We start from the raw sequence: 26,567 nt of genomic DNA on the forward strand, positions 1-26,567 counted from the left end.
ATAAAGTGAGGTACACCTGTACAGTGTTCCCCAAACCTGGTCCATGGCAGTCTTGGACTCTCTAACAACCCTTAATGAAAACTGGATTTTACAGAAACCTTCAATCTAGAGAAACAAACATTATGATTGTAAAACAGAAAACAGGCTTGAGAAGAACATGGATTTGCATGAGTGATATTGTGACAAACAGTGGGGTAGCAGAAACAAAACAACAGGTTCTGACATGTAAACGTGCACGGAGGAGGGGTGACCCACAGCTGCTGGAGGAAGCTGACGGGCAGCCACAGGTGGGCTGGAACAAAGGGACACCACAGGCTGAGATCCTGCCCTGGGCACTGGGTTCTGTTCGGCACGTCTCACTCCAGCGCTCAGGGCGACCGCAGGGTGAGCTCAGACCCCACAGTGAGCGTGCAGCTGGGGCTGGCTTTCGCGTCTATTTCACTGATGAAAGGGATAATTACTGTGACATTACCTGGCTTCAAAAGAACCACACGACACTACTGAATTTCTCACTGGTATTACTGGAGGACAGTAGTTTAAAGATCAGAGCGTTTATGAAAAATAAATGCCCAGATGTACCCGCCTGGTAATGGATCGCAATGATTTCTTTGCATTTGTTGCTAAGCCAGGATAATGTCTGCAGATATAACCACGGATGAATCTACTTCTAATTATTTCTCTTGATGTAAGAACTGGCGGTCTTCTCACAGACTGTGATTGATACTTTTCCCCAAAATACCCTTGGCATCCTTAGAAAGGTTCAGGGATGGTTGCACTGGAGGCAACTGGCCACCGAGAGGGCCCAGCAGGGAAAGTCTGTCCCCACTACCTTGCCATGCCCCAGGCTGCCCCTCAGGGGGACTCCCTGAGCACAGCTCCAGGTCAGAGCATCTCCACCTGGCTGCCCGCAGGCACTCTCACTTCAGCCTGTCCTCGCCTGACCTCTCAACCCTCTCCTCCTTCCTCGCCCCCTCACCCAGCCCCCATGTTCAGCCTGTTTTACCTCCTGAAACGTCCTGAACCCACCCATCCTTTCCTCACCAGCCCTAGCACCGAGCGAGCACCAGCAGGTTCCCGCCTCCCTGCCCCTTCGCTCGAGCCGTCTCCACGCCCTTGTCGAGGTTCAGGTCTCAGTTGAAGCTGGTGGGCACCCCTCCCGGTGCTGCCATGGCTCCTCCTACAGTGCCCTCGGTACCACACGTGTCTGTTTATGAGTCTGTCTTCCCACAGCTCCTTGCAGCTCCCTGAGGATGACTTGTGCCTTTCTCGTCCCCAGTCCCCAGTCCAGGCCTGGCCACAACAGGTCCCGAGGGCTCCGTCCTTCCCGAAGCACAGGCCTGCAGCACCCCCCCCCCGGTGGGAGAGCTGGCCCGTGGGCAGAGGCGTGAGTGGGTCCCGGGACAGTGGGCTCAGGGGTGGGTCTGAGCGAGGAGCGGGGCCCAGACCGTGAGGGGTGAGCACAGCCTTCTGCCAGGCTGTGGTCTGGAGGCCTTTTCGTCCTAGTCTCACCCTCCATCAAGGCAACATACTACTTAAAAACGAGATGAAGAGGAGGCATCGCGTTGGGAGCCCGTGCCCAAGGGCAGCCCCTCCCCTTGGCTACTCTTCCCCACACGGATCCTAGAGCCATGCACACAATGTCTCACCACACACAGCTCCTTTCCTTCAAGCTCCATGTACAGCCTCCACTGTTCTGAGGCCAAATCTCCGCAAAGCCCTAGGGTCACCCATGGAAAGTCCAAAAATCTTTGGATTTCAGGACTTCTAAAACTTATCCTACCAACTCTTCCAGAATCATTCCTCCAACTGAGGAGCCCTGCCGTCTGCTCCAGAGCGGTGGGACTCCATGTCCCCTCAGGGCTTCTCCCTGGCCTGCTGACCGCCAGCTTCCCTGCACTGTCGGGACCGCACCTCCCCTTCTACTCCGCGCGGTCCAGCCCAGAAGCCTGCCGGGCCCTCTGGCCCTCAGGACCTTGCTTGTGTCTAAATGCTTATTACAGTATTTAACTTCTGTACCACAAAGGAGGTCAGGACAAAGGATAGGAGCTGTAGTTATCAGACAGGTCTCAACTGTGTCTGTCCCCTCTCAGAGACAGTAAAGAACCAACTAAAGGGCAATGAATTGGGATTCAGGCCACCCAAATTCTAGGGAGTTGAGTGGGGGTTCAAGGCGTTCTATATTCTCCTGTCCATAGGTTTAAAAACATTTTTATTGAATATCTTGGTACAGATTAATTCTCAAGGTTCTTATTTTGTTGTGGCCTTCCCAGAATTCACGAGAAGCACCTGGCAGTTTCCTTTTGCCAGGCCTTGACTGCTGGCCTCTTGTTGAGGGAGGAAAAAGATAACCCTGTTCTTGTTCATTTTCTCCTTGTTTTTCTCTTCTCCACACCTTTCCTGCATTTTTTAGTTGAAGAGTCATTAACCATTTGCTTTCAAGTGTCCTTGGAAAAGACAAGGGCTTGCAGTTTACAAGTTGGCTGCAAACTGCCCACACTGTCTGGCCTTGTTTTAAGTTTTTGTCTGAGTTCTCCTACTGCACCTGCCCTGGAATTTTCCTAGTTTTTCACTGCCCTGTAACAGAAGGAGGCACTCTCCTTACGAGTGAAAGAACAGGAGCAGGGGCCATGAGCCAAGAAAGGCAAGGACACAGTTTTTCCTGGAGTCTCTAAAAGGGACACAGCCCTGCTGGGGCCACTAGTTTAGCCTGTGAGATGCATTTTAGACTTCTCACCTCCAGAGCTGTAAAAGAATAAATCTGTGTTGCTTTAAGTCTCTAAGTTCATGATAATTTGTTACAGCAGCCACAGGAAACAAATACAGTTGCCAGTTGGCTTCATGTTCTAATGAAATATGTGATAGTATTAAAGACGTCTATTTTAAAAAATATTTAATTCACTTCCACAAATACCTTCTGAGCCACTGTTCTGTACCAGGCACCAGAGATGAAAACACAAACAGACAAGAGTCCATCCTCAGAAGGCCACTGTCTTATTTCCATGAGATTTGAGCTGCATCTTTAAGCTTAATAAGGACCTCACCGGGGTGAGAAGGGCAGTGGATGGTTCAAAGAACCCTCAAATAAGCATGAGCAAAGGCACAGAGGTAAGAGAGTGTCTGGAAGAACTCCCGGTCATCCTGTGTGTATCCCGTGGCGCAGAGGCCACAGGTGGCTGCCTGGAGGTGGTGCAGCAGTCCAGAATTGGTCTTCGGAGCTCCTTGTGCCCCGCCAGGAGTCTGGCCCTTTCTCTGAACCTTCCAAACTTTGTATATGGCATGCGACCCCATCTAACATGTTTTAAAAAGTTCCTCCTGGTGGAACAAAAGGGTCAAGAAGCGAGACACTGGGGGTTACTGCAATGGTCCAATTGAGGCCAAAGAAGGTGCACAACTAAGTTAGTGTTGTGAGAACAGGGACGAGACAGATGGGAAATAGGGACTGAAAGGACAGCTGGCAGGACTGGCAGTGTGGAGAGGAAGCAAGAATAACTCCAGAGCCCCTCCAGGGTAACTAAGCGCCCACTCATCACTGGGGTGGGGAGGGGCAAGGACTTGGTGAGGGACGCTGATGAGCTCCAGGTGGGACGATCATTGACCTGGGAGGCAGTAAGTCTAGGGAGCTGATGGGAGCGGGGAGGAGAAGAGGCAAAACAAGGCCTGGACCACGAGGAAGAAAGGCATTTCAAGGCCCAGTTGCAGCCAAGGGTCCAACGAAAGGGTGGAGAAAGAGTTTGGGGAGGGGGAGAGCTCAGGACAGGCTGGTTCTGAAGACTTCAAAGAAAGTGCATTTTAGGAGAAGGCTCCAGAGCCGCAGAGGCTGATCAGCAGAAGGGCCATTTGGCCTTAGCGACAGTGAGGTCCGTGGTGACCTCGGCCTCCTGGGCCCTCTCCTTGGAGAATGGAGTTTGGGGCCCAGCATTGGGAGACCGAGGAGTATAGGAGTTAAAAGAACAGAGTACATACAACTTTTTCTTTTTTCCTTAAACTTTTCATTCTGGAACTTTTCAAACATTTATAAGAGCAGAAAGGATAGTCAATGAACTCCCATGTCCCACTATCCAGGCTTCAACAACTATTAATATGCTGCCCAACTCAGCCTCGGACAGATGTTTTTCCTCATCAGTGTTACGATCCTAAAAGACATGAACTCTTTGCTCACACATAAGAGCAATTTAACATTTTCTAGAGATTTTCTGTATTCCAAGGGGGGACACGAAATTGCTTTACCATACACAACCTCTCAAGCTAGAGTTTTCCTGACAGACTGTGCAAACCTGAACTGTTACCATCAGCCCAGGGCTAGTCACGTGAAGTTGGGAGGAAACAACAGCAGGTGCCACCCAGTGTCCCACAGCCAGCCAGGGCCTGCAGGGGCTCCGACACTGTGAGGGTGCGGGCCAGCCTGCTGCAGGGCATTGTAGGAGCCTTTACCCGCAGGGCGCTCAATGGCGCTCCTCCTCCTTCTCTCCTCAGAGCTGCAGTGGCAGCTGGGCTGCAGCTCCCTGGTCCCGTCTCCGAGAGCTGAGCTGGGCTCATACAGGCTTCTCCACCACCCCCCCCCATGACCAGGCACCCCAGTGGTCTAGCGCCGTGCACCTCTAGGCCTTGGGTCTCATCTTTTCCAATAAATTCTTCCAGATGTCTGAGCACTCTGTCTGACACTCAGCAGCAAGAACCACTTTTGTCTCTTGCTCTAGCTCACTCCACTTACGATGCTGGACCAGGGACTGGTGTCCTGCTCCCCACACATGGAGCTTTGCCCCACTGATACCTTAGTCATGGGAATCACAGCACTTTAAAAAAATAAACCATGAAGTGGAAGACTGAGACTGCAGTTTTTTGCATCTCCCGTAAACTGCACCAGAAGTGAGTACCAAGAACCAAGCACCTTTCACCATTTGTTCACTGAGCCCTTGTGTTTCCAACTCTTTTTGTTCCTCTCCTTTTGCTGGTCACCCTGGTAGTTATTCCGCCAGAGGGCCAGCCTCGTCCTGCCAGGGAGAAATGTCAGTGCTAAGACACCTTACACGACAGCCTCAAATTTCTTAATGGCAAAGAAAAAGTACCAAAGGTTGCCTTGATTGTTCTCAGGTGAACAGCATTTTAACAACCCTGCACAGGCTGAATCCATCTTTATGGAATGAACGAACAATTCTTTATTCAAATGGGCTTTATTAAAAAATGGCCAAGACATTCCCTTTCCCTAAATCTCTCCCCCGCTACTCTCTTCCGTAAACAGAATTTGCTTATGTGCTTATCCTCAAAAGGATTTCAGGAGGCGTCTCCAGACTTCCTCCTGCTCACCTAGACTAACATTTTAAAGTCCCATCTATAGCAGCCTGGACAGGTGGTACCTAGACCATTTCAGTAAGACGAAATCTCACTTACTTAATGAATCAGCCTGTTTCCCGTTGCTGGAACATTCCTGTTGAACCAGAATATACACTTTTCTAAATAATGAGCTGAAACTTGCCTCCCTGCAACTTCTGCTTGTGGGATCTGGCTTTGCTTCCTGGGGCAGCCCAGAGAGAGCTGACCTTGTGAGTAACGCTGCAGCCTGGATTTGTCTGGCAATAACCCTCCCTTCTTCTCTGTTACACTCCCTTCCATTCAGTCTGCCACGAAACCTCGGTCAGTGTCCCTGGCCACATCTCCACAATTTGATACCATCTTTCACAGAATCTGAATCTGCTCAGATCAAATACATATTATGTTTGAAGCGAGAATTTGTGAAGGCTGGCAAGTGACAGGCATTTGATTAACAGTAGTTACTATAAATGTGGTTAAAAGAAGTCAAAGAAAAACCCTACTCTGAAATACTGTCTCCCTAACCAGGAGGGATTAAAAAAAGTAAAATCTTTATTGATTTTAGAGAGAGGAAGGGAGAGGGGAAGAGAAAGAGATAGAAACATCAATGATGAGAGTCATTGATCGGCTGCCTCCTGTATGCCCCCTATTGGGGATTGAGCCCGCAGCCCAGGCATGTGCCCTGACTGGGAATCGAATGGCGATCTCCTGGATCCTAGGTCAATGCTCAACCGCTGAGCCACGCCCGGCCGGGCCAGGAGGGATGTTTAATAACCATTTGCACTCTTATGAATTACATTAAGACTCACTGAAATGTATGTGGAGGCGCTGTCCTCCCAGCCTATCTTTCTGTAGGAGCTGTAAATCACATAATTGTTACTACTACGGAGGGCGGGCCCCACCTGCAAATAGGGACAAAACAGCAGCAAAGAGATTTGATCCAGCCGTCCCATTTCTACTCCTCTATGATAAAGAGCTTTTTCTCCTCTTTGCTCCAACCTGCACGGGGCCTAGGGGGAGGAATCCTGTTTAAAGATGGCCTGCTTTTCTTTGCCTAACTGCTCTTATATTCTGATAGTACTCTGAAAACCTTGTTTTGGGGGTGGGAGGGAAGAAGAGAGAGAAAGGGGGTGAGAAATGTCATCTTCGGAGATGGCCAATCCAGAAGATCTCATTCATAGCACACACGACTTTGTTTTTAATTTTACCCACGGGCATGTGCACAAAGCTCAGGCTCTAGCATGACAAACTCAACTTTCTTTTTCCTTCCTTGCAAATTTAAGAAGATGCTAAATTCATAAATTCTAAAAGGTGCATCTCAGGAACTTATCACCTGGGTCAACACATTCTCCACAGGGAACCCCTCCCCAGGCACCTCCATGGGACCACACAGGCTGTGTAAATAGCAGATCTGAAATTCTACCACCTGCAAATAGTCCAGGTGGTGTGGGCAGACCAGAATCCGTAGCCCTCTCTAAAACAGTCTTGCTGTGATCTTCAGAGCAACTGCTTCCCAGTGAAAAGACCTGAGGGTAGGAACCAGCAAACAGCTGAAAATATCCTCACCATTGGATCACACACGACTCGTTACTTCAGACAAGTTACTTTACTTGCATCCAAATGTACAGCCCTCATCTTCCAGAAGTTCCACTACCTCCAAAGGTCAAGCTCGCAAATTCTCTTTCTCGTGCCCTGGAACGCTGGTCCTGGCAGTGCTCCCACCCAGTCTATGCCATCACTGGGCACAGAGAGCAGCTCAGCCCCAGCCAGGTGGCAGTTCAGTTCACCTGAGATCGACTCTAACACAAACATGTTATCTGGGCCTCTTAACTTTGCCAAGCAGTAACTCATTCTTTCAAGGAGAAAAATTTCAAAACTTTCTCCTTCCATCAAAAGTGGGGAGGGGTGAAGGGATTAAGAAGTACAAATTGGCAGTTACAAAACAGTCACACGGATGTAAAGCACAGCACAGGGAATATAGTCAATAATGTTGTAATTACTGCGTCTGGTGCCAGGTGGGTAGGGAAATACCCAGGGGAACACTTTGTAAAGTATATGACAGTCTAACCACTATGCTGTGCACCTGAAACGAATACAAAATAATATTGAATGTAAACTGTAATTGAGAAATAAAAAAATATGAACAAATGGAGCTTTTAAGTGACAGAGCTATGGAATAGGAGAGCTTAAAGCCTCCACTCAGCGAGATGGGCAGGTGGACATTCAGAGCCCTGAAAACACAGTCTGAGGTATAAAACTGCCTTTCGTGTCAGAGTTATATCCTTTCCACAGTTTGCTCTTCTAGATGTGGGAAGGGAGGAGAGGAACTCCATATATTTTAGCTCATAATCAAATTGGAAATTGAGCCAGTCCTTCTTGGCTATTAGCCTAGAGCCCAACCTCACCAATAAAACTCTAGAGAATACATAAGTAACAGAAGCAATTGCTCATATTAATTCTTCAAGAAGCAGGAAAAGCCCCCTTACACAACATGGCACATAACCTAAACATTTCTATCACATTTACTCCCTAGCATGCCAATGAGACTTTTCTCAGCCGTCAGCGAGAGTGACCGAGTCCCTTATTCAGCTGCCCATCACCTTCCCCAAACAGGGCCAAACGAAAGAGGATTAGCGACCCAGACGCAATTCCACACTCTGTTTTAAAAGTACGACACACAACGATGACGACAAAAGGTTAAACAAAATAAAGTTTTGCCTTCCAAAGACACGGACAGCTGTGACGATGGCAATATGGCATAAAGACAGCGAGTGAGCTTGGCCAGACACTGAAGACACCAGGACGGGGGAGAGTGAAAATCGGACGGTTACCTCTCTCTGAATCCGGGAAGGCATGAGGAAACAGAGCAGAAAACAGCACGTTAGCGTTCACACGGCATCCGGCAAATAAAACCCCCCCGTGGGCAGCAGCTCTGGGCGCTGGTCCCATCTCAGTCCCCGGCTCTGCTGCAATCAGTAACCTTTCGGTGCTTATTTTAGCTGAACTCTTACACAGAAGTGTGTATTTTGAGCCATGTTACGATGAAGCCAAGAGCTGCCAGCTGAGTTTACAGGCAACATATCAGCCGGGGGAGGTAACTGAGCTTAAAATATCACAGTCAAGTGCAGGAAACTGTTTGCAGTAAACACTGGCAGGGCACTTAGCGTCTATTCCAGCTCTACCTGCTCCCAAAGAAAAACATATGGGAACAATGACATGGCAACAGCCTTACCTGTTCTACTAACACCCCTAAAATTCTATTAATACAGCTATGACATTATAATCGAAGTACTTTCACTGAAGTGCAGCATGAAAGGGCAACAGGACAGCAGGGAGCGGAGACAGAGCAGGTCAGGGCAGAGGCGGGAAGTGGGAAGGCCAGTGAATGAAAGCTCAAGGTGAGGAAACAGATGTGCAGGGAAGGGAGGAGCTGAAAGAGGAGAGATGCTGAGAGCAATTTGAAGCCACTTTGAGTTCCATTCCCAGAGCTGCCCTGAGCTGCCAGGGTCACCCTAATGAAGTCACTTAACTTCCTGACCCAGCGTGCTCACCATCCCCTTCTGGTCTTGTCACAGCCAATTGACAGAGTATGAGAGCAGAGTCTCCAAGTCAGTCACATGGGTGCATTATACATAAAGCAACTGGACCACAGAGGCGATGGCACTGGGTGACATGGAGGCAAGGAAGAATCCTGCTTTTTCAGGGACCCTGCAGCCAGGGTCATGGAGCAGCCAGCAGAACCCTGCAGCTATGAAAGCTGAAATCCTGGTGTGAAACAGCACGATCGCCTGGCAGTGAGTGACAGTCATTATGGGGAAAGGCAGAGCTGTACATCCCAATAGAGCACAACCACGGCACATTATTAAGTAGGGAATCCAAATAGGCAAACAATCCAAGTCGCAGTTATCTGGGCTCATATGAAAAGCAGCAAAGTTCAAGTGTGTAACATAACACATGCATAGTAAAAAGTCTAGAACAACATAACACCCAGACTGTCGACTGTTTGTTATCTGCAGGGGGGACTATGAAGGAGTTTAATATATTTGTTTGAATAGTACACAACAGGCACATGTGACTTGTAATACAAATAGGTAAATATCTACCTCAACATTTGAGGGAAACCATTGTGATGTGTATGCCCCAAGGCACAGGTAACGACACTGTAACTTATATGATTAAACAGTCACACTCCCAACAACCACCCTTTACTGAGCTCTGGCTCTGTGTTGCCCTAACAGCTATCTGACAAGGCCAATATTACTGTCCTCACTGACAAAAAAGGAGACAAGTTCAGAGAGGTTGAGGAACTTGATGAAGGCCCATAGCTATTGCATGGCGAACTCAGAGTTTGATGGTGATTCTGCAGGACTCTAATTCTGGTCTTTTTGGAATATACTTATGATGGGTACCTCATACTTCTTCATAGTCCTGCAGAACCATTTTATGGTTTGTTCCCCAAATGACACAGAAAGTTGCTATACACAAGTGTTCAAGACAGGGGCAAAGGGTTTAGTAAAGAACCTGGGGTTTTAGATAAGTGGGGAGCCTCCCTTTCTTTCCTTGGCCTGTGAAATTTTGAAGGGGAGAAGGTGGTTGAAAATTCCCAAGAGAGGCGCTTTAGGCTGAGTAAGTATACAGAGCTGTGTTCAAATCCTGCTGGTAGCCATGCTCCCCCCCCCCCGTATGTTATTTACCTTCCCCCTTTCCCAGGCTCCCCTCTAGGTGTCGGGTGCATTGTTAGATGGTGTGTCCCTTGGAACCTGCTTCCTTGTCAGTGAAAAAAGGTTAAGGACACCTGGCTCAGGGCAGTCATGAGAATTAAATTAAATGAGGTGGTGTGCGTAAGAAAGTCCCTGGCACGTAGCAAAGTGCAAAAACTGCATCATTAGTTATCAATTATCACTCAGTCATCGGATGGTTTCATGTCTCAGCTGGGTCGTGCTGGGCAGCATTTGAGATGAAATGACTCCCATGGAAGGGAGGTCACCTGGAGAAGAGTTTGGGGCCCTCTCCTTGGATTTGCTGGGTACCACTGACCACAGGAAGAGGGGAAGTCACCTCCCACTCATGTCCCCTCTGCTCCGCGTTGGCCCCATTATCAAAGTTAATCTTTGGAGGCAATTCAGACCATCAGTAAAGGATCCAAAGACCTGGGATTTGAGTCTAATGCTTAGTAAACATTAGTCACCTTCCCTTGAGTCTTGGATTTCTCACCTCAGATTAGATGGTCAGGGAACTGCGTAGTGCTCAGATTTTTATCAGAAATGCTTTCACTCTTACTACAAAGAAGAATGAGCAGGTAGCACTTCCTTGACTAGATTTTGGTATATACCAAATGCTTTTAATTTTTTATTCTGAATAAAAAGCTTATGCCTAGTGTATGGCAAAAATATTGCCCAATAATCTTAAATCCAGAGACCTGAGAATATAATCTGCTTCTTTTGTGTATATTATTGGAGCCTTGGCTATTTTAAATCAGACTCATTACTAGCCATTCACTTACGGAAACAACACTGATATGTAGCCGCTGTGTTTTTTCCCTGAGGGCCAAACTTGGAGTCACAGTGGCAGCTGCTCCACCCATTTTGATGCCTTATAAATTTGCTGGGGGTAAAACATCAGCCCAAAGCCAGGCCTCTGCCTGACACACAACATTCTGAGCGAGGAGAGGGCGAACTTTAGTCAGCACACGCTCACTCCCTTCTCGCTGTACAAGACACCAGTGGGAAGAATGAAACCCCAGCACGAACTCCCCACCAGCCGCACACCCACGGCTGCCTGAGCACCATGCTCTCCACAGCTGTTTCTTGGGAAAATGAATGTGGGAGTAATTGGCATTGTTTTCATTAAAATAAACCTGAAATAACAGAACTACTTGGCATGTGTAACTGGGCATCCAAATGAATAGGAAATTCCTCCAAACAAACAGCACACCAGAATGACAATGTCTGGTCTGGCTTTTTGAGAGAGGGTGCATTTCCTAACCCCAGCACAGCCACCTACTTCGCATGCAGCACACAACCACGCAGCCGGCTACTTTCCGCACACTGAGCACGGAAAGCAGACCAGCCAGAGCACTGCTCACTCCATTTTCGCAGATCTCTCTGCTTCGGGCTGTTTTGATGCTTGTCTTTCACCACCAGGGGTCTTTTGGGCTCCAGCACAGGCCAGCAGTCTCCTCATGACAACCAAGTAAAACCTATAAAACTTGATGTTATGAAAACTCACACGCCAACTCCTGAACCTAATTTTATTTTTCCCCCCAGCCTCAAATGTTTATTTTTTTTGGTCCCTGGCGTTGATTAGCTGTTTGCCCTTAGCCTCTGTATTCCTCAGTTTCCTCATCTCTAAAATGGGAATAACAGTGGTACTCACTTCCTAAGAATGCTTTGAGGAAGACTCTTTTAATTTCCATAAGGCTCTCATATGATATATGTGCTAACCAGTGTGGTAACCAACTGGGGTGAGAAGGGGGAGGTATGCCAACAAGAAGGTTCCCAACATGTTTTGGATCATGGAACCTTTTGGAATCTGAAATGTGCACAGGCCCACAATTTTATGCACACTCTTCGATGGGTGGGGGTGAAGGTTCAGCAATCCCTGAAACGCATTCACAGGCCTCTTTAGCATCCACCATCCACATCCTGCAGGGGAAAGTCCTCTGACCTGAACTGAATTCTGATTTTATGCAAATTTACCATCTGGTGTCTGGCGAGTTTCAGAATATTCAGCGTTGGGAAAAGGTCTGTCCTTCCCAGGACCCCACGGTTGGGACAGAAACACCCATCTCTGACCAAGTGTGCCCCTTACTTTCCCACCTCCCTGCTCCTGCTCCTGCTCCTGCTCCTGCTTGTGCCCCCAGCTCAATGCTGCCGGGATCTGTAAGGGGAGTTACAGTCTCAACAGAACAAAGTGTGAAGCTGAGGACCTAAAGCAGTATAAGGTTATTGAAATTCAAGGCACATTCTTCTAAACAAAGGGCTTTCTCATGCCACTGGAGAGAAGACACAATAGTTACCAGTCAGCTTACTAATGAGGGAAAAAAAGATATTTGAGAGCAAACAGGAAGAATTTTTTTTGAAAAAAATCCATCTTTGAAGAAAGCACAAATTAACGAGTGTCTGCTCTCATCTGTTTTGTATTACAGTTAAAAAACAACAATCTTGCCTCTCTGAATATCTGAGCAAAAGAATACACGCATGACTTATATTTAGTTCTCAAGTGAGAAATAATGCATGCTGTTACAATTTCACGGTGTAAAGTTTCGGGCATAATCAAAGGATAAAATTATGTAAATTTTACCTGAATTATAGAACCATGAGCTGGGTTCCTTCATGAAAGTTGAGATGGTAAAACAAAAACTACTTGATAAGCAGGAGGCTCCTATCTGACAAGGTATAGGAATGTGTGAATATTTAAAGACTGATACAAGGAGGGAAGATGACAGCTCTCCATGCTGGGAAAGTGGATTCCATGCAAGAAGTGCCATGAGGACACAGACCACAGGCAAGGTACAAACAAGACTCGTGGTTAAAACCACAGTGGATGAATTCTCTTCAACTCCATGCCCCCAGCCACGTGGAGGGCCTCTTGTGGGCAAGGCACATTCTTAAATCAGTTTCTGTATTTTCAAGAGCCTTTAGGGACTGTCACAATATAGCCAATCCCCATTTCTTTCTGCAGATAGAGGGCACACTAGTGTAGATGTCACAAAAAGCCATTTGGCCTTCATTTAAATTTTGTAAGCTTCCATCTAGATAAAATTATTCCTGACATTAGATAGGACAAGGGTCTCAAGGTCTGGGAGGTTCTTACTAAATGCCATTCTTGCTAAATGCTAAAACGTAGCACAGTATTTTGCTCCTGCAGCTGCAGCTGCAACCCAATGAGCTTAACCTGAACTATAACCAGAACTGCAACTGGATGAGACTAGGCACCTGCAAAGAAGAAATCAACGTGTAATTAACTGAACAGTGAACAGAAGCAATGGCTAAGCCTCCTTCCATGGGGAGGAAGAACTTTGGACCTATAAGTAAATACAACTACCAAAGGACAACCAGACAACCACACAACCATGTTCTTGAACAGAACACCCCAAGCAGCAAACCCTTTGCGTCTGGTAACAGATACTCTATAAACTCAACAATACCTAAACAAAAATGGATATTAACACTAGGATGACTGATTGCTAATAACAAATAGCAATAGCAGCTCCCATTTATTGAACCTGCTAACAGCCAGGCTTTGTTTTTGGCATACATTATATGGCCTCACCACACAGTAACCCTGCAGAGGAAGTATTTCACGACTCTCATGTTACAAACAAGGAATCTAAGTTGAGGGAATTTAACTTGCTCAAACCCCCACAGCTAGAAAGTGGTGGATCCACAAGTGGAACACAATGGCCAATCTCTTCACCAATTTAGGTGCTTTTGGGGCACCTGGCACCTAAACCTGCCTCCCTCCCAGTTAAGGGGATCCTCAGAACCCCACCCCTAGATGAGGAAAGGTGGCCTTGGCTCTCTGCTCTTGTCTCTGTCCCTACTGGATTTTTGGTTCCACCACTGCTGGACCTGGTGGCAAAAATTAAGCGCTGTGTTTGGTCTGAATAACTTTCCCAGACAAAGGCTGAGGCGTCTTCCTCCTTTACACAGCAGCCTCTTACCCTGCTGCTCCCCTGCTTATGACCCCCCTGAAACATCCCACCTGCCTCTCTGACTTCACTTTGACCCATGCCTGCCGGGCTCCAGCCACACTTGGATCCTTTTGTTCTCCAAGTTGTACACAAGCCTGTTTCTGCCCTAGAGCCGCTGTGCTCTCCTCTCCTGCTGCCTGGATCACTCATTTCCTCATGTCTTCCACGGAGGGCTCCTCCTTATGGTCATTACCCCTAAAAGAACCCTCTGGACCACCCCGACACTCACCGCCATGTAAAACTACCCTGCTTATTTGTTTACTGTCTGTCCTTCCTTCTCCCTGTGAGCCCTGAGAAAGAAGGCACCTAGTGAGCAGGGCTCCTGGTGGCTAACTGGGCTCAAGTTTTTTTAAAAATAGAGTCCAGCAGCCATTTCTATACAAGGGCCTCTCACGCAAGCTGCACTTCACAGAGAAGCCTGCGCTGACCTGCCTGCACTGTGTCTCTGTCACGCGAGCCTGCCCTTATAGAGGGGCTCCCGGAATCCTACTGCAGCCAATGGGACTGAGGCTTTCCCCATCCCATTGGAGCTCTGCAGCACTGACCAATCAGAGAAGCTCCATTCTGACCAATCAGGAAAGTGTCTTTTGGACCAATCAAACTGCGAGGACTTACAGTCCTTATTTGCATGAGGGCTGACCAATCCGGGACCAGAGGCGGGGCTTTCTGTTTATATAAGCCAGCTCCCCGGGGATTAGGGAGCCTTTCCCGGGCTGGGCTGGGCTGAAACACCTTCTGTGCCCTTCAGAGCAGACCAACCCTGTCTAGCAGGAGAGGCCCTGCCCGGGAGCTGCCTGCCCCAGGGCTGCCTCCCAGCCGGGCTGTGTCACAATTGAGCTGCTTTGCACTGACGGAAGTTTCCTTCTTCGCTGCACTCCAAATCAGAGATTTCTGTGGGCCCTGAATTGGTGTCAACAACCATCGGTTGACAGCCCCCCGCCTTGCAAAGTCCTTGTGAGCAGGAACCTTTCATCCTTGTTCAATCACCGCTGCCTGGTTCATAGTAGGTACACATTAAATGTTTTTGAAAGACTGAATAAATAAGTAAATAGGGTCAACTAAGGACTTTCCCCCATATACTTAACCAGCCTGGTAAGAACCTAAGGGAACAATGCCCTGAACAAAAGGGAGTTGGCTGGATTTTGTTCTCCTGCTACTATTCATCACAGACATCACTTTAGAAGGACTTTAGTTCATACTCCATTTTCATGTCATCTGAAACAATGTTAATAAAACACATATTTCATCTGAATGGGCAGCAGGCGAGCTCGGAAAAGATTATTAATCTCTTGTGAGTCTATCTGAAAGCAAAGCAAAATCTATCCTCTGATCATCTCCAGCAGCAACAATAATCTTGTTTCCAGAGCCCTGAACTAGATTCCTTCTTCAGAACATTTGTCTAAATGAAAAACAGCCCTTCTGCTTCTAAAGAAATCAATATATAAATTTCCCTTGTACGCTGATTCTATCAAGATTTACCAACCCCCCCAGATAATTCTAATTGTCCTTGAAGAGAAATAAACCTTTGTGTATCATTTAGGGAAAAGAACCCAGACAACCTGTTCCCATACCTGCTAAGGCAGAGAGGTGGGAAGAGCTGGCACCAGAGGATCCCTGTGCCGGCGACAGGTACCAAGCTACCTTAGCAGGAGTTAGCTTCTTGATACAGGTTGAAAGAAGACACCTTTCCTATTCAGTAAGGTTCCTTTTTTATGCAGCTAGTCTCTCTGTTTTAGAATCTTTTTTTCTTTTCCATCAAATGTGATATTTAAAAAAACCAAAAACCACTATCCCATCATGGTACTGAGTTTACCTTCCTTTTATTGTCCATATTTGTTCATATTTGATAAATATACCATCTTGAAGAAGCTCAAGTGTGAGCTTGGGATGTTTGAATAATGATTTGCCACAGAAATACCTCAAACAGCCCAACCTTCTCCAGAAATTCTCTCTGGAGTCTGGTTTTCAGAACACCACAAAGCTGGCCCAAGGCGACAGAGCCTTCTTACTTCCAAAGGACAAGGTCCCTATTTCAGTTGTCACTGTGGGTTCCATTCAGGTGCTTTAAATCAGGGGTTGCAAACTATGGCCCCCAAATCACAAAGCAACTACCCCCTGCCTGTTTTTATAAATAAAGTGTCACTGGAACACAGCCACATATTCTGTCGCTGCTTTTGTGCTACACTAACAGAGTTGAGTAGTTGCAACAGAGACCATTAAGCCCAAAAGCCCAAAATATTTAAAATCTGCACTTTTACAGAAAAAGTGCCGAACCTGATTAGATGACAACCTGACTCAGGCGTGCAACATACAATGTGGACAAAAACTGAGATTAGGACCAGTTAAATAATTTGTGAAGTCTAGTGCAGAATGAAAATGCAAGACCCCATGTGGAAAAATTAAGGATTTCAAGATGGTAACAGCAGAGCATTAAAACAAGTGTGCATTACACCTGTGTGACTGGCTGAGACGCTGGAATAGTCTTTGTAATAGTTGACAAATTCCAGGGCCAGCTAGAAACTATTGCACCCAGATGCAGGAATAAGAGCTCCCTTCCAATCTGTATCTTCTTTAGAACCAAAAAACTTCCCGCTCAACTGAAATTTCACATGGACATCAAAAGAAGAACCAGAATTCAGATGGAGCTCTGCCCCAGTTCATTTATTTCATGAAGGTCATTAGCAGGCTATGACTCTTCTTAGAATGCTTAGTGGGGGGGAAGGGGAGAAAAATAAAAAACAAATCACACTAGACTCCTTGAAAACAGCATTTTCATGTAACCTGGCAAACACATGCATGCTTTGACATGACAGAATCAGGCCAAATCAGCCCCAGTTGTCAACTGTGCTCTGTCAGCTGCTTTTCCTCTACCATAATTATTTTAACTGTCATAATTTATTCATCCCCAGTCACTTCTGCCCCTTCTCATCTGCTTAAGGAATATTTTCTGCATCAACATACACATATTTTTTGCAAAACCAAACCAAAGTTGGTTTCAGAAGCAATCCTTCAAGTGCACAAATCTGAAGATAGAAGGACGACACCAAAAATCCTATCAAGAACCAAATATTTCATTTCTCTACATTAAGATACAAGGAAATGGCTTTTCTAGCTCACGAAGTGCTCACTGAATTTCCAGCAAAGTTACTAAGGAATTTTACTCTTTCCAATTTGAAATACATATGGAGCAAGTTTTATTTATGACAGAGTATCAGCTGCTGGAGCCACGTAGGATGTTGCACATGAAATAAATAACTTCAAATGCAATTGTCAACAGTTTCTTATAAAAGTAGGAGTAAAGGTAGAGTTATTCTGTATGGATTAAAGCTTAAACCTATCTTCTTTCTTACTTTGATCCTTTAGTTTTATGACAGAACAAAGAAAATGCTCAAAGGTCGAATAATCAGTTGAGAAAAAGATAGGGCAGGGGAGGGTGAAAATGTCTTAGAAAAATGGCCAAATGCAGAGCATCCATTGGATATGTCACCTCATCCACACTGGACAATAAAACAAAATGAAATCAAGGTCTTGATACAACATAAATTGAAAATTAGTTGTTCCACTGCGTAGCTGTCCTTATACAGTCATTATTTCTATTACTATGTACTTCTAAAAGAGAGAAACAGTACACCTGAAACTCCAGGTACGGGCCTAGATTATCCCGCTTCCTGCACCTTCTACACTCAGCCCTGCCCGTTCAATCTCCACCACCGGCTTCTCTCCATTGCCTCGGCCACGACTTTGATCTTTCCTGGACCAGGACTTGCGAACTGGTCCCCCAGCTTCTGCCTCTGCTCCTGACATCCATTGCCCTTAACAGCATTCATTGAGATCTTTTTAATGAAATAAATCAGATCATGACACTCCCTAGGACACTACCCTTCAAAAGCTTCTCATGGCATTAACAAGAAAACCCAAACTGTCCACCGTAGACAAAAAGTCGGATCTTGTCCGCACCTACCGCCTCTTCCCCGGAGCACACCACTGGCCTCCTTCCTCCTGGCTCCAGCCGCGCTGCCTCCTTTCAGATCCTGGAACACGCGAAGTGCTCCTCCTCAGGCCTTCCTACTTGCTCCCCACATGCCTGGCTTCTTCTCAACCTCCAGGCTCAGCTCAGGTGTCACCTCCTAGGATGGGCTGCCTCTTGGTGGCCCCTGTTCCCACTGAGCTACTCTTTGTTGCACTGTGCTGTTGACTGTCTCCATGGCATGTATCCTAATCTGTATCATCTTGCTTCTGAATTGTTTTTCTGGCTTCTCTTCCGCCTTTTTTAAAAAAAGTCCTCACCCGAGGATATTTTTTGCATTGCTTTTCAGAGAGGAGAAAGAGAGAAAGAGAGAGAGACAGAGAGAGAGAGAGAAATGGATTGGTTGCCTCCTGCACGTGCCCAGACCAGGGGCCAGGGATTGAGTCTGCAAATGAGGTACTAGAATTGAACCCGGGACCCTAACAGTCTGGAGGCCGACACTCTAACCACCAAGGCAAACCGGCTAGGGCCTGCCTCTTTGAATCTTGTCTATCTCATTCCCTCACATATCTCACAAGATGTCCGATATATAGATGTTCCATATTTACTGAACAGCAAATTAATCTACAGATTATTAATATCGAGTATATGTAATGGTCATAGTTAAACCCTATAAATAGAAAATAAAATATTTTACCTATATTCATTCATCTGCCCATTCAACAATTCAATTATTTATAGAGGGCATCCCATGCCAGGTAGTATGTTAGGACCAGAGAAATCCACAGGTCTAAGAATTTCTCAAAAATGTTATATTCATAAGTGTTTAAAATAGGCACTTAGAAAAAAACAAGTGACACTACTATTTAGTATGCTTTCATGTGACTCTAGGGATTTGTTGAGAAGTCTGAAAACCCAGACTAGTACAAAATTATGTGACATCACTATACTCCCTAAAACCCACAAAAAGTTGAGAGAGAGTAAATTGGGTTTTCCACCTGTGTTCCAGGTCTCTAAACCTAGGAGTCACCTCTTCACACTTGGGAGACTGTAGACAGATATAAAGCTTTGCTCAGTCAGTGGTTCAGAATGAAATTCATCTCCCCGAGGGGTTGTTCAAGATGAAAGCTATTGAGGTGAGACTAAGAGACTGCATGACAGACAGCTTTCGAAACAGACTGGAATTATCACATCCATATACAATGCCACTGTTCAAACTCTCAGAACTCCACTTCTGGTCCCAGACTCTTTTGAGAGGTATCCCTGATCAAGGTTAGCAGGTTCAAGAAGACAATTCCAGTGCGCAGTGATCCGCTGACCTGATTAATACCTCCCCTCTTGGAGGGAGGTGTCCTCGGCACACCCGTTTGCACCTACAGCTCTGGACCCAGCTGATCTCCAGGGCAGCAGCCAGCAGCAACATCCTTTTGGCTCCTTAGTGTCATCCACACCTTTCAGAGGACCTGAAATAGGCCCTATGCCAGCACAGTGTAAGTTCCAAGAAAGCAGGAAGGTACCTGTTGCATTTATCATTTAATCATGATTGCCAATGCCCGGCACATAATGGGTGTTTAATGTTAAATAAGTTATTCCCATTGCTCAAAAGCTAGGACCTGCTAGCACAACAAAAGAATTCATAAATACACCAGTTGTCAGAAAGGTGGGGTTCAGAAACCAGAACACAGACCATGCCTTCACTCTGAGCCTCACTCACCTTGCCAAGAACAACTGCCCCTTCTTCAACAATAACGGCTGATGCTTTGGGGAAAGTCGTTCCCCCTTTAAGCCCTTTATTCACATTTCATCTTGGACAACACAGGCACTCACAGTCTATAGTTTAAAAAATTATAGACAAAATTCACAAATACAGCTTTAGGGCTGCTTTCCTCACAGTATGTTCTGCCACTAACTTCTTAAGACACCTGAAAACTCCTTTTACAAAGCAAGTAGCAGCTAAAAGGCAGTAGCAAAGAGCTGAACTTTAAGGAGAAAACCTACAAACTGCTTCTGCGTCAGAAGCAAGCCTGGAGAAGAGACTGACTGCTCACAGGTCTAAGAAAACCAAAACAACGTGAGGAAGGCAGGCAGGGCCGACCTTTCATGATGCAAGTCAGAGCCAGGCTACAGCTGCAGTTAAAGAAAGAAAAAAAAGACGAATAGATTGCCTCCTCTGCCTTCGCCTTCTCCCACCCAGGGCGATAATGAAGATTCACAGCCAACACATTAATTAGGGAATCCACACACATGCCTGGTTATAATATTGGTACAGGAAGCAGCTAATAGATAGGAAAGGCACATGCTCCCTGAGAATCCAATAAAGTGTTGTATGCAATATTTAAATTACATTTTTCTTTAAAACACAAAGCCCTTTTTCAATGCCAAGAGCAAGCACGTGATAAGTTGGCTTCTTTTCTACATTTTGGGAATTTGAGACATTTTCTCACATAGAAGTCAAACCAATATTCTAAATCATATAATAAAAGTTATTTCAAAATGCAGGCTTTCTACACCAAAGCCTATTGCTTTTAACACAAAAACTGGACTACCCAGATCCTGCGATCATTTCTCACTCCTAATAGACAGAAAAACATCAACGTGATTCACCGGCGGGCCCGTGCGATAACCGCGCTCCCGCGCCCCGGCCGCAGCACCGGCAGGGCAGCGCCGCCCAGCGCCAGGGCGGCCGTCGGAGCCGCCCCACGGACAGCTTCCCGCGGGGACCGGCATCACGGCCCCTCCCCTCCCCCATTCCATACACCCGTCCTTCCCGCCGGAGGCAGAGGGACCCCTCCTCAGCCCTCCCGCCGCCCCGACCATGCGCCCCCTTAGGCGCGGACTCCGGGAGGCGGGGGCCGCCTTTGTCCCGCGAGTCTCCCGCCGCCTCACCCCCGCACGCACCTGCAGACAAAGGCGCTCGGCCCCCTCGCACCTTCCTCGCCTGGGCCGCCCCGGGCTGGGCGGGGATGCCGCCCCCGGAGCGGGGACGAGGCCAGGTGCGGGCACCAACTAGCCTGGAGCTGCCGCGCACCCCAGCAGCGCTCACCGCGCGCTCCGCGGCTCTCAAGTTGGAGCGAGTGGCGTCCGCGCCTCCCAGCGTCCGGCCCCCGCCCGCTGCGCTCCCCGCGCTCCCCGGCCCCGCCCCGCCCACTCCCCGGACCCCCGCCCGCTGCGCTCCCGCTCCCCGCCCCCGCCCGCCGCGCTCCCGGACCCGCCCGCCGCGCTCCCCTGACCCCCCTCCCCGGCACCCCACCCGCCGCGCTCCCAGCCCCCCGCCCCCGCGGCGCTCCGCACCCCAGCTGCCAGGGGCCAGCCCAGGGCGAGCAGGGACGCGGGTGGAACACCCCCGCCTCCAACATACCCCGTTCTGTAACGAACGTTTCCCGGCCTCGCCTCCCAGGCCCTGGGAGGTTCATCCTAATCCCACCGAACCTCTTTAGAAAGTGGGTGTCCCTGGCCTGGGTTTCTGGTGTCTACTATGGTCGTGCCAGACCCGTGAGGGGCGGAGGTGAGAGACGGGGGAGGGACGGTACTCAACCCCGGGCCAGCAAGTCCCCGCGATGCCACCGCAAAGCAGAAGCAAACTGTACTTGGACCAATCAGGCAGCCAGTTTTGAACTGAGCCGAGAGGTGTTTCTCAGATTCCCTGCCAGTTTACACGCCAGTTTACACGAAGCCCTTAAGAGTTCACCCCTACACACCTGTCCCATAACCGCTTCCCTTAAGGCACTTTTTCTTTACTGCTGACCTGGAGCCAAGATGACACTGGCATCCCAACACTGTCATCTCCAGCTGAGAACTCCTGTACCTGGAAGCAGGAAAGTGTCCAGTTGGCGAAGTGACAGCATTTTAAATAAGAGTGCTGGCCAGCCATTGGCCAAAATAGAGTTTCAAAGGAAAATCCAAGGTCTCTGATTATATTGTGTGTGTGTACTGAAAGTATTTCCTCTTTCTAATTGTTTCTGGGTGAGAATGCATTATTTTTGATTGAGCATTTAACAAAGTGAAGCAGGCAGGGGACATCAGTCATGCTTTCTGCCATATTCAAAGTCCCATACACTCCTTTTATAGGGAAACAAAATATGAAACATACATGGAAAATCAAGGGTGTACGTAACTAGGAGGTTTTGTCTCGGTTTAGTGAAACACATCACAGGTGTACTGTAAACTCTTTTTTTTATCTATATCTTTATTGATTTCAGAGAGAGGAAAGGAGAGGGAGAGAGAGCAATAGAAACATCAATGAGGAGAGAGTCATTGATCAAGCCCACAACCCTGGCATGTGCCCTGACCGGGAATCGAACCCCGATCGCCCGGATCCCAGGTAGACACTCAACCGCTGAGCCACGCCCGGCCGGGCTGTAAACTCTTTTTAATGTTCATGTTTTAACCCTGGCCAGTTTGGTTCAGTGGATAGAGTGTCGGCCTGCGGACTGAAGGGTCCCGGGTTCGATTAGGGCCAAGGGTGCGTCCCTCAGTTGCAGGCTCGGTCCCTGGCCCCCGCTGGGACAGGTGCAGGAGGCAACCATCGATGTCTCTCTCACATTGATGTTTCTCTTTCTCTCTCTCTCTTCCACTCTCTCTGAAAAGCAATGGAAAAAACATCCTCAGGTAAGGATTAAAAAAAAAAAAGTTCATGTTTTAAAAGAGGATTAGACATCTATTCATTTGTTCAACACTTAGTAAGCTCTGTGTAACAATTTTATATTAGGCTTTTCTGGTTAGTGGTTGTCTTTCAAAGGGGGCAATGATTTAATTCGTGGTGTATCTGAATCTATGACCAGTAATATTGCAGCTCTTTAGAAGAGCTGTTTACAGTGAACTGCTCTGGCAACCACGGCTGTTTGGAACGCAGCTTAAACTGGAAGTGGGGTGGTGGGTTTGAGGCTTGGGGATCAGCAGCCAGAACAAGTCTGGAGGCATGAACCGATTTCACTGTTACACCTATCACCCCTCAGAGGCTGCCCTTCCTTCCTTACACATAATTCTAGTCAGTTGTCTGATTCTCCATCTGCAGCAGAGTAGAAGCAACAAATCAGGTGGGGCTGCCAGATGCCCATAGGTGACAGCCCAATGTGACAGCTGAGGGTCTGCGGCAGGGCAATCTTGCTTTTTTTTTTTTTTTAAATATATCTTTATTGATTTCAGAGAAAGGAAAGGAGAGGGATAGAGAGATAGAAACATCAATGATGAGAGTCAATGATCGGCTACCTGCCTCCTGCATGCCCCTGACTGGGGATGGAGCCCCCAACCCCGGGCATGTGCCCTGACCAGGAATCAAACCCCGATAGGATCGCCCGGATTCTAGGTCACCGCTCAACCGCTGAGCCACGCCCGGCCGGGCAGGGCAATCTTGCTTGACTAGTCTCACCAACTCTCCCTCTGGCTGCTCTCTCAAACTTGTCCTGCCCCCCAACCCCCCCCCAGCTTCACTGCCACCACCCTAGTTCTAGCTGCCATATTTGAGATGGTTGCGTGATCTTCTAACAGTCACCCTGTTTCTGCTCTTGTCACAGACTGGCTAGTCTCACAGCCTCATGTGTCCCTTTAAAAAAACGAATCACAGATCTGAGCACCTATGCTCCTGCTTTAAAACTCTATAAAGGCTTCCCATTAACTGGAGATACAGTCCATAATCATTCTCAGGGTGTCTGAGGCCACCTGGGGTCTGGTCCCTATTTTCTCTCTAGTTAATATTGCAACCACATTCCCTCCTCTTTCTCTCTGCTCCAGCCTCATCGTCTCCAGTTTCTGGAACATGTCCAGCTACTCCCCACCTCAGAGCCTTTCTACCAACTCTCTCCTCTTCCTGAAACGCTCTTCATGGCACCACGAACCTAGCTAATGCCTCCCCTCCTTTAGATACCAGTCCATTTCCCTCAGAAAATCATCCCACTGGCAGTACCGCTTACCCCACCCTCACACCCAACCCCCAGCATCATAGACTTTTCCTTCAGAGGTCTTGTCTCCTTTCACTTTATGGTGAGTTTTACAAACTTATAGTGGTGTCTAGTTTTGTTTCTGTAGAGTAAGAAATTCAACCTTGACCAGAGAGAGGTCTGGTCTCTGCCCTCAGCTTCTGGGAGGTGATCTCTAAGACCATGGAATGTCATACCTGATACAAGTGTCTTTGTTCACCTGGAGGTCTTAGGTCACACTAGGTAGTCTAACAATGTGATTTAGGGGAGGGGCTTTGGGTCATTTGGCATCAGTTTCACCTCTGGAGGGGGTAGAGACTGAGATCAGCCACATGGGCAGTCAACCATACCTTTGTGATGGAGCCCAATTAAAATTCTGGACACCAAGGTTCAGATGAGCATCCCTGGTTGGCAATGCTCCATGCATATTGTCACACATCAATATTGGGAAAGTTATGCTGTCCATGACTCCACGGGGAGAGGCCAATTCTGTCTGGAAACTATATTTGGAACTTTCCTGGACTCTGTCCTATGTATCTCTTCCCTTGGCTGATTTTAATTCCCATCCTTTGGCTGTAATAAACCTTAACTATGAGTAAATAACTTGCAGAGAGTTCTGCGAGTCCTTCCAGTAAACTGGAGAACCTAAGACTGGTCTTGTGGTCTTTTGCCAGTGTATTTTCAGAGCAAGCACATTTCCTGACCCACAGGAAATGATCAAATTGATAAATTTTTTCTGTAGGTACTTTTAAAACGAGCTTGCATGCAATTAGCATGTAATACTCTTACAATTTTAAGAATAAGTTTCACTTTTGCAAACTCCAACTTCTGCGTCAAGGTCCAGATCAAATGTCACCTCTTCCATGGATCTTTCCCTGCTCCCCAGGGCTTATCATTTTTGGCTTTGTGGTCTCTGGCCCATGGCTCTGTGTTCACAGCTGTCAGTGGTACTGAAACATCTGTTTTTTTGAAGGCCCTTTGTTAGATGAACTCTGAATTCTAGCATCAGGCGTGGTGCTTACACAGAGCAAGTACACAAGAGGTGTTTGCAGAATGAAGGCAATTTTTAAAAAAGGTTTGGTTTATAGAAAGATAGGTTCAATTATTTGTGGAATTCTGGTACATATTACAGCTCATTCCCTGAAAAATGAGGTAGCTGTTACTGTAGTAACTGAGTGTTATAATGGTATTCTGCTCCATTATTTTCTTTTCCTCTTTCTAAAAATAAAAATGTTCCTTAAAATTATTATCTACTTTAAAAGCCTAACATGCTTTAAATAAAAATATAGAAGGAGATAATCAAACTTTTAAAAATCATCTCACTCCCTAGTTAGAATAAAATATTATAGTTTATTTACATAATACATTAAGAAAATAAAAAAACCCAACTACTAATCTTTCTTTCCTCCACACAAGCCTAATTAAAAATTCAACCAGCATACCAATAACCTCTGATGTCCCCAAGTAGTACCAAAAAAAAAAAAAAAAATCAATATTATTTCCTTTAGACCTGCATTTAAACTGGATAATAACTGCTATCATGTGTAACAGCCATAATCCAAATTCAATTTGTTTGATTAAATAAGTATAAACACTAAACAAGAAAGTTATGGGATTGTCATAACAATGCTCACACTGTTAACTCATTATAGAAGCAAGCACTTTAATTTGCTCCTAGAAACAAGCTGTCAGAAATATATATAAACATGAATTGAACTGTCCTTGAATAGCACCCACAAATCCCCTATATTGCCTCACCCAAAGGTAAAAGCAGCTTTGAACTCTGAGGCCACTTGAAACTCTCCCTGAATTTAGGATAAGAAAAACCCTGAATGATTCTTTAACTATTTGAGACTGTATTTAAACATACAGTCCCTTTGATCCCTTTGTATCACCGCATAACCACTGAGGATATCGGAGCAGCACCCGGATCAGTGTTTCTCACATTATAATGTGAGTAAGTGTTACAGTGAAGGTGCCAGGGCCTCAGCCCCAGAGTATAACTCAATCAACACGTTTGGAACAACCCCGTGCTCTTTCCACATCAGCATCACCCGTTCTGACCCAAAGGATTCAGAGGCAGGTAGCCCCTGGACTACATACTTGGAAGGGGACTGGTACTCTGTGTAGGTGAAGGAAGTCAAGTGACACCGATAAAGGCACTAGACAATATGATGCTGTATGTCTTTCTGTGTCCCCCACTAGACTCTGAGCTCCCTGAAACTCAACCATACTTGGTCAGGGTTTGTATCTTTAAGGACCAGCTCAGCTTAATAAAGAAATTCATATTTATTAACAAATATAAAAATAAATAAAATTAAATAAATTAAGTTCACTTGTAGCAAAGTGGCATGTACTCCCACTTATTCATGGACATCAAGAGAATTCACCAGGGGTGCATTTCTGAGGGTCACACATGGTTCCTAATAAGGTTATTAACAGGGTAGGACCTTGATCTAGATCAGTGCCTTTCAAACTTCAATGTGCAAATGCATCCTCTGGGGATGTGCTAAAATGCTGACTCTCTTTCAGTCGGTCTGGGGTGGGGCCTGGATTCCTGAAAAGATCCCAGGTGGTGCTGGTGCTAGGCCAGAGACTGTACTGAGTGGAAAGAACCAAGATGCAAATTAGCTGAACAACGGGCACAAAGACAAATATACAGCCAAAAATAACTCGAGCTCAG

At 46.8% G+C, this 26,567-nt stretch overlaps 1 protein-coding gene across 15 annotated transcripts in view; it reads right to left on the reverse strand.

The window, feature by feature from the left end:
• Window positions 1-26,567, reverse strand: part of APBB2 (amyloid beta precursor protein binding family B member 2) — a 301,427-nt gene that overhangs the window by 12,296 nt on the left and 262,564 nt on the right. The window contains exon 1 of one of the 15 annotated variants that reach the window (XM_081154829.1): window positions 20,868-21,045. The exons of 13 other annotated variants lie outside the window; for them this stretch is intronic. The gene's annotated coding sequence lies outside the window, so the exon portion shown is untranslated. Of the gene's footprint in view, window positions 1-8,138; window positions 8,296-20,867; window positions 21,046-26,567 lie in introns of those variants that run through there. One more of the 15 variants, XM_081154828.1, reaches the window with a different exon arrangement.

This window comes from Miniopterus schreibersii (assembly GCF_964146895.1).
Source record: "Miniopterus schreibersii genome assembly, chromosome: 1".
NCBI lineage: Eukaryota > Metazoa > Chordata > Mammalia > Chiroptera > Miniopteridae > Miniopterus > Miniopterus schreibersii.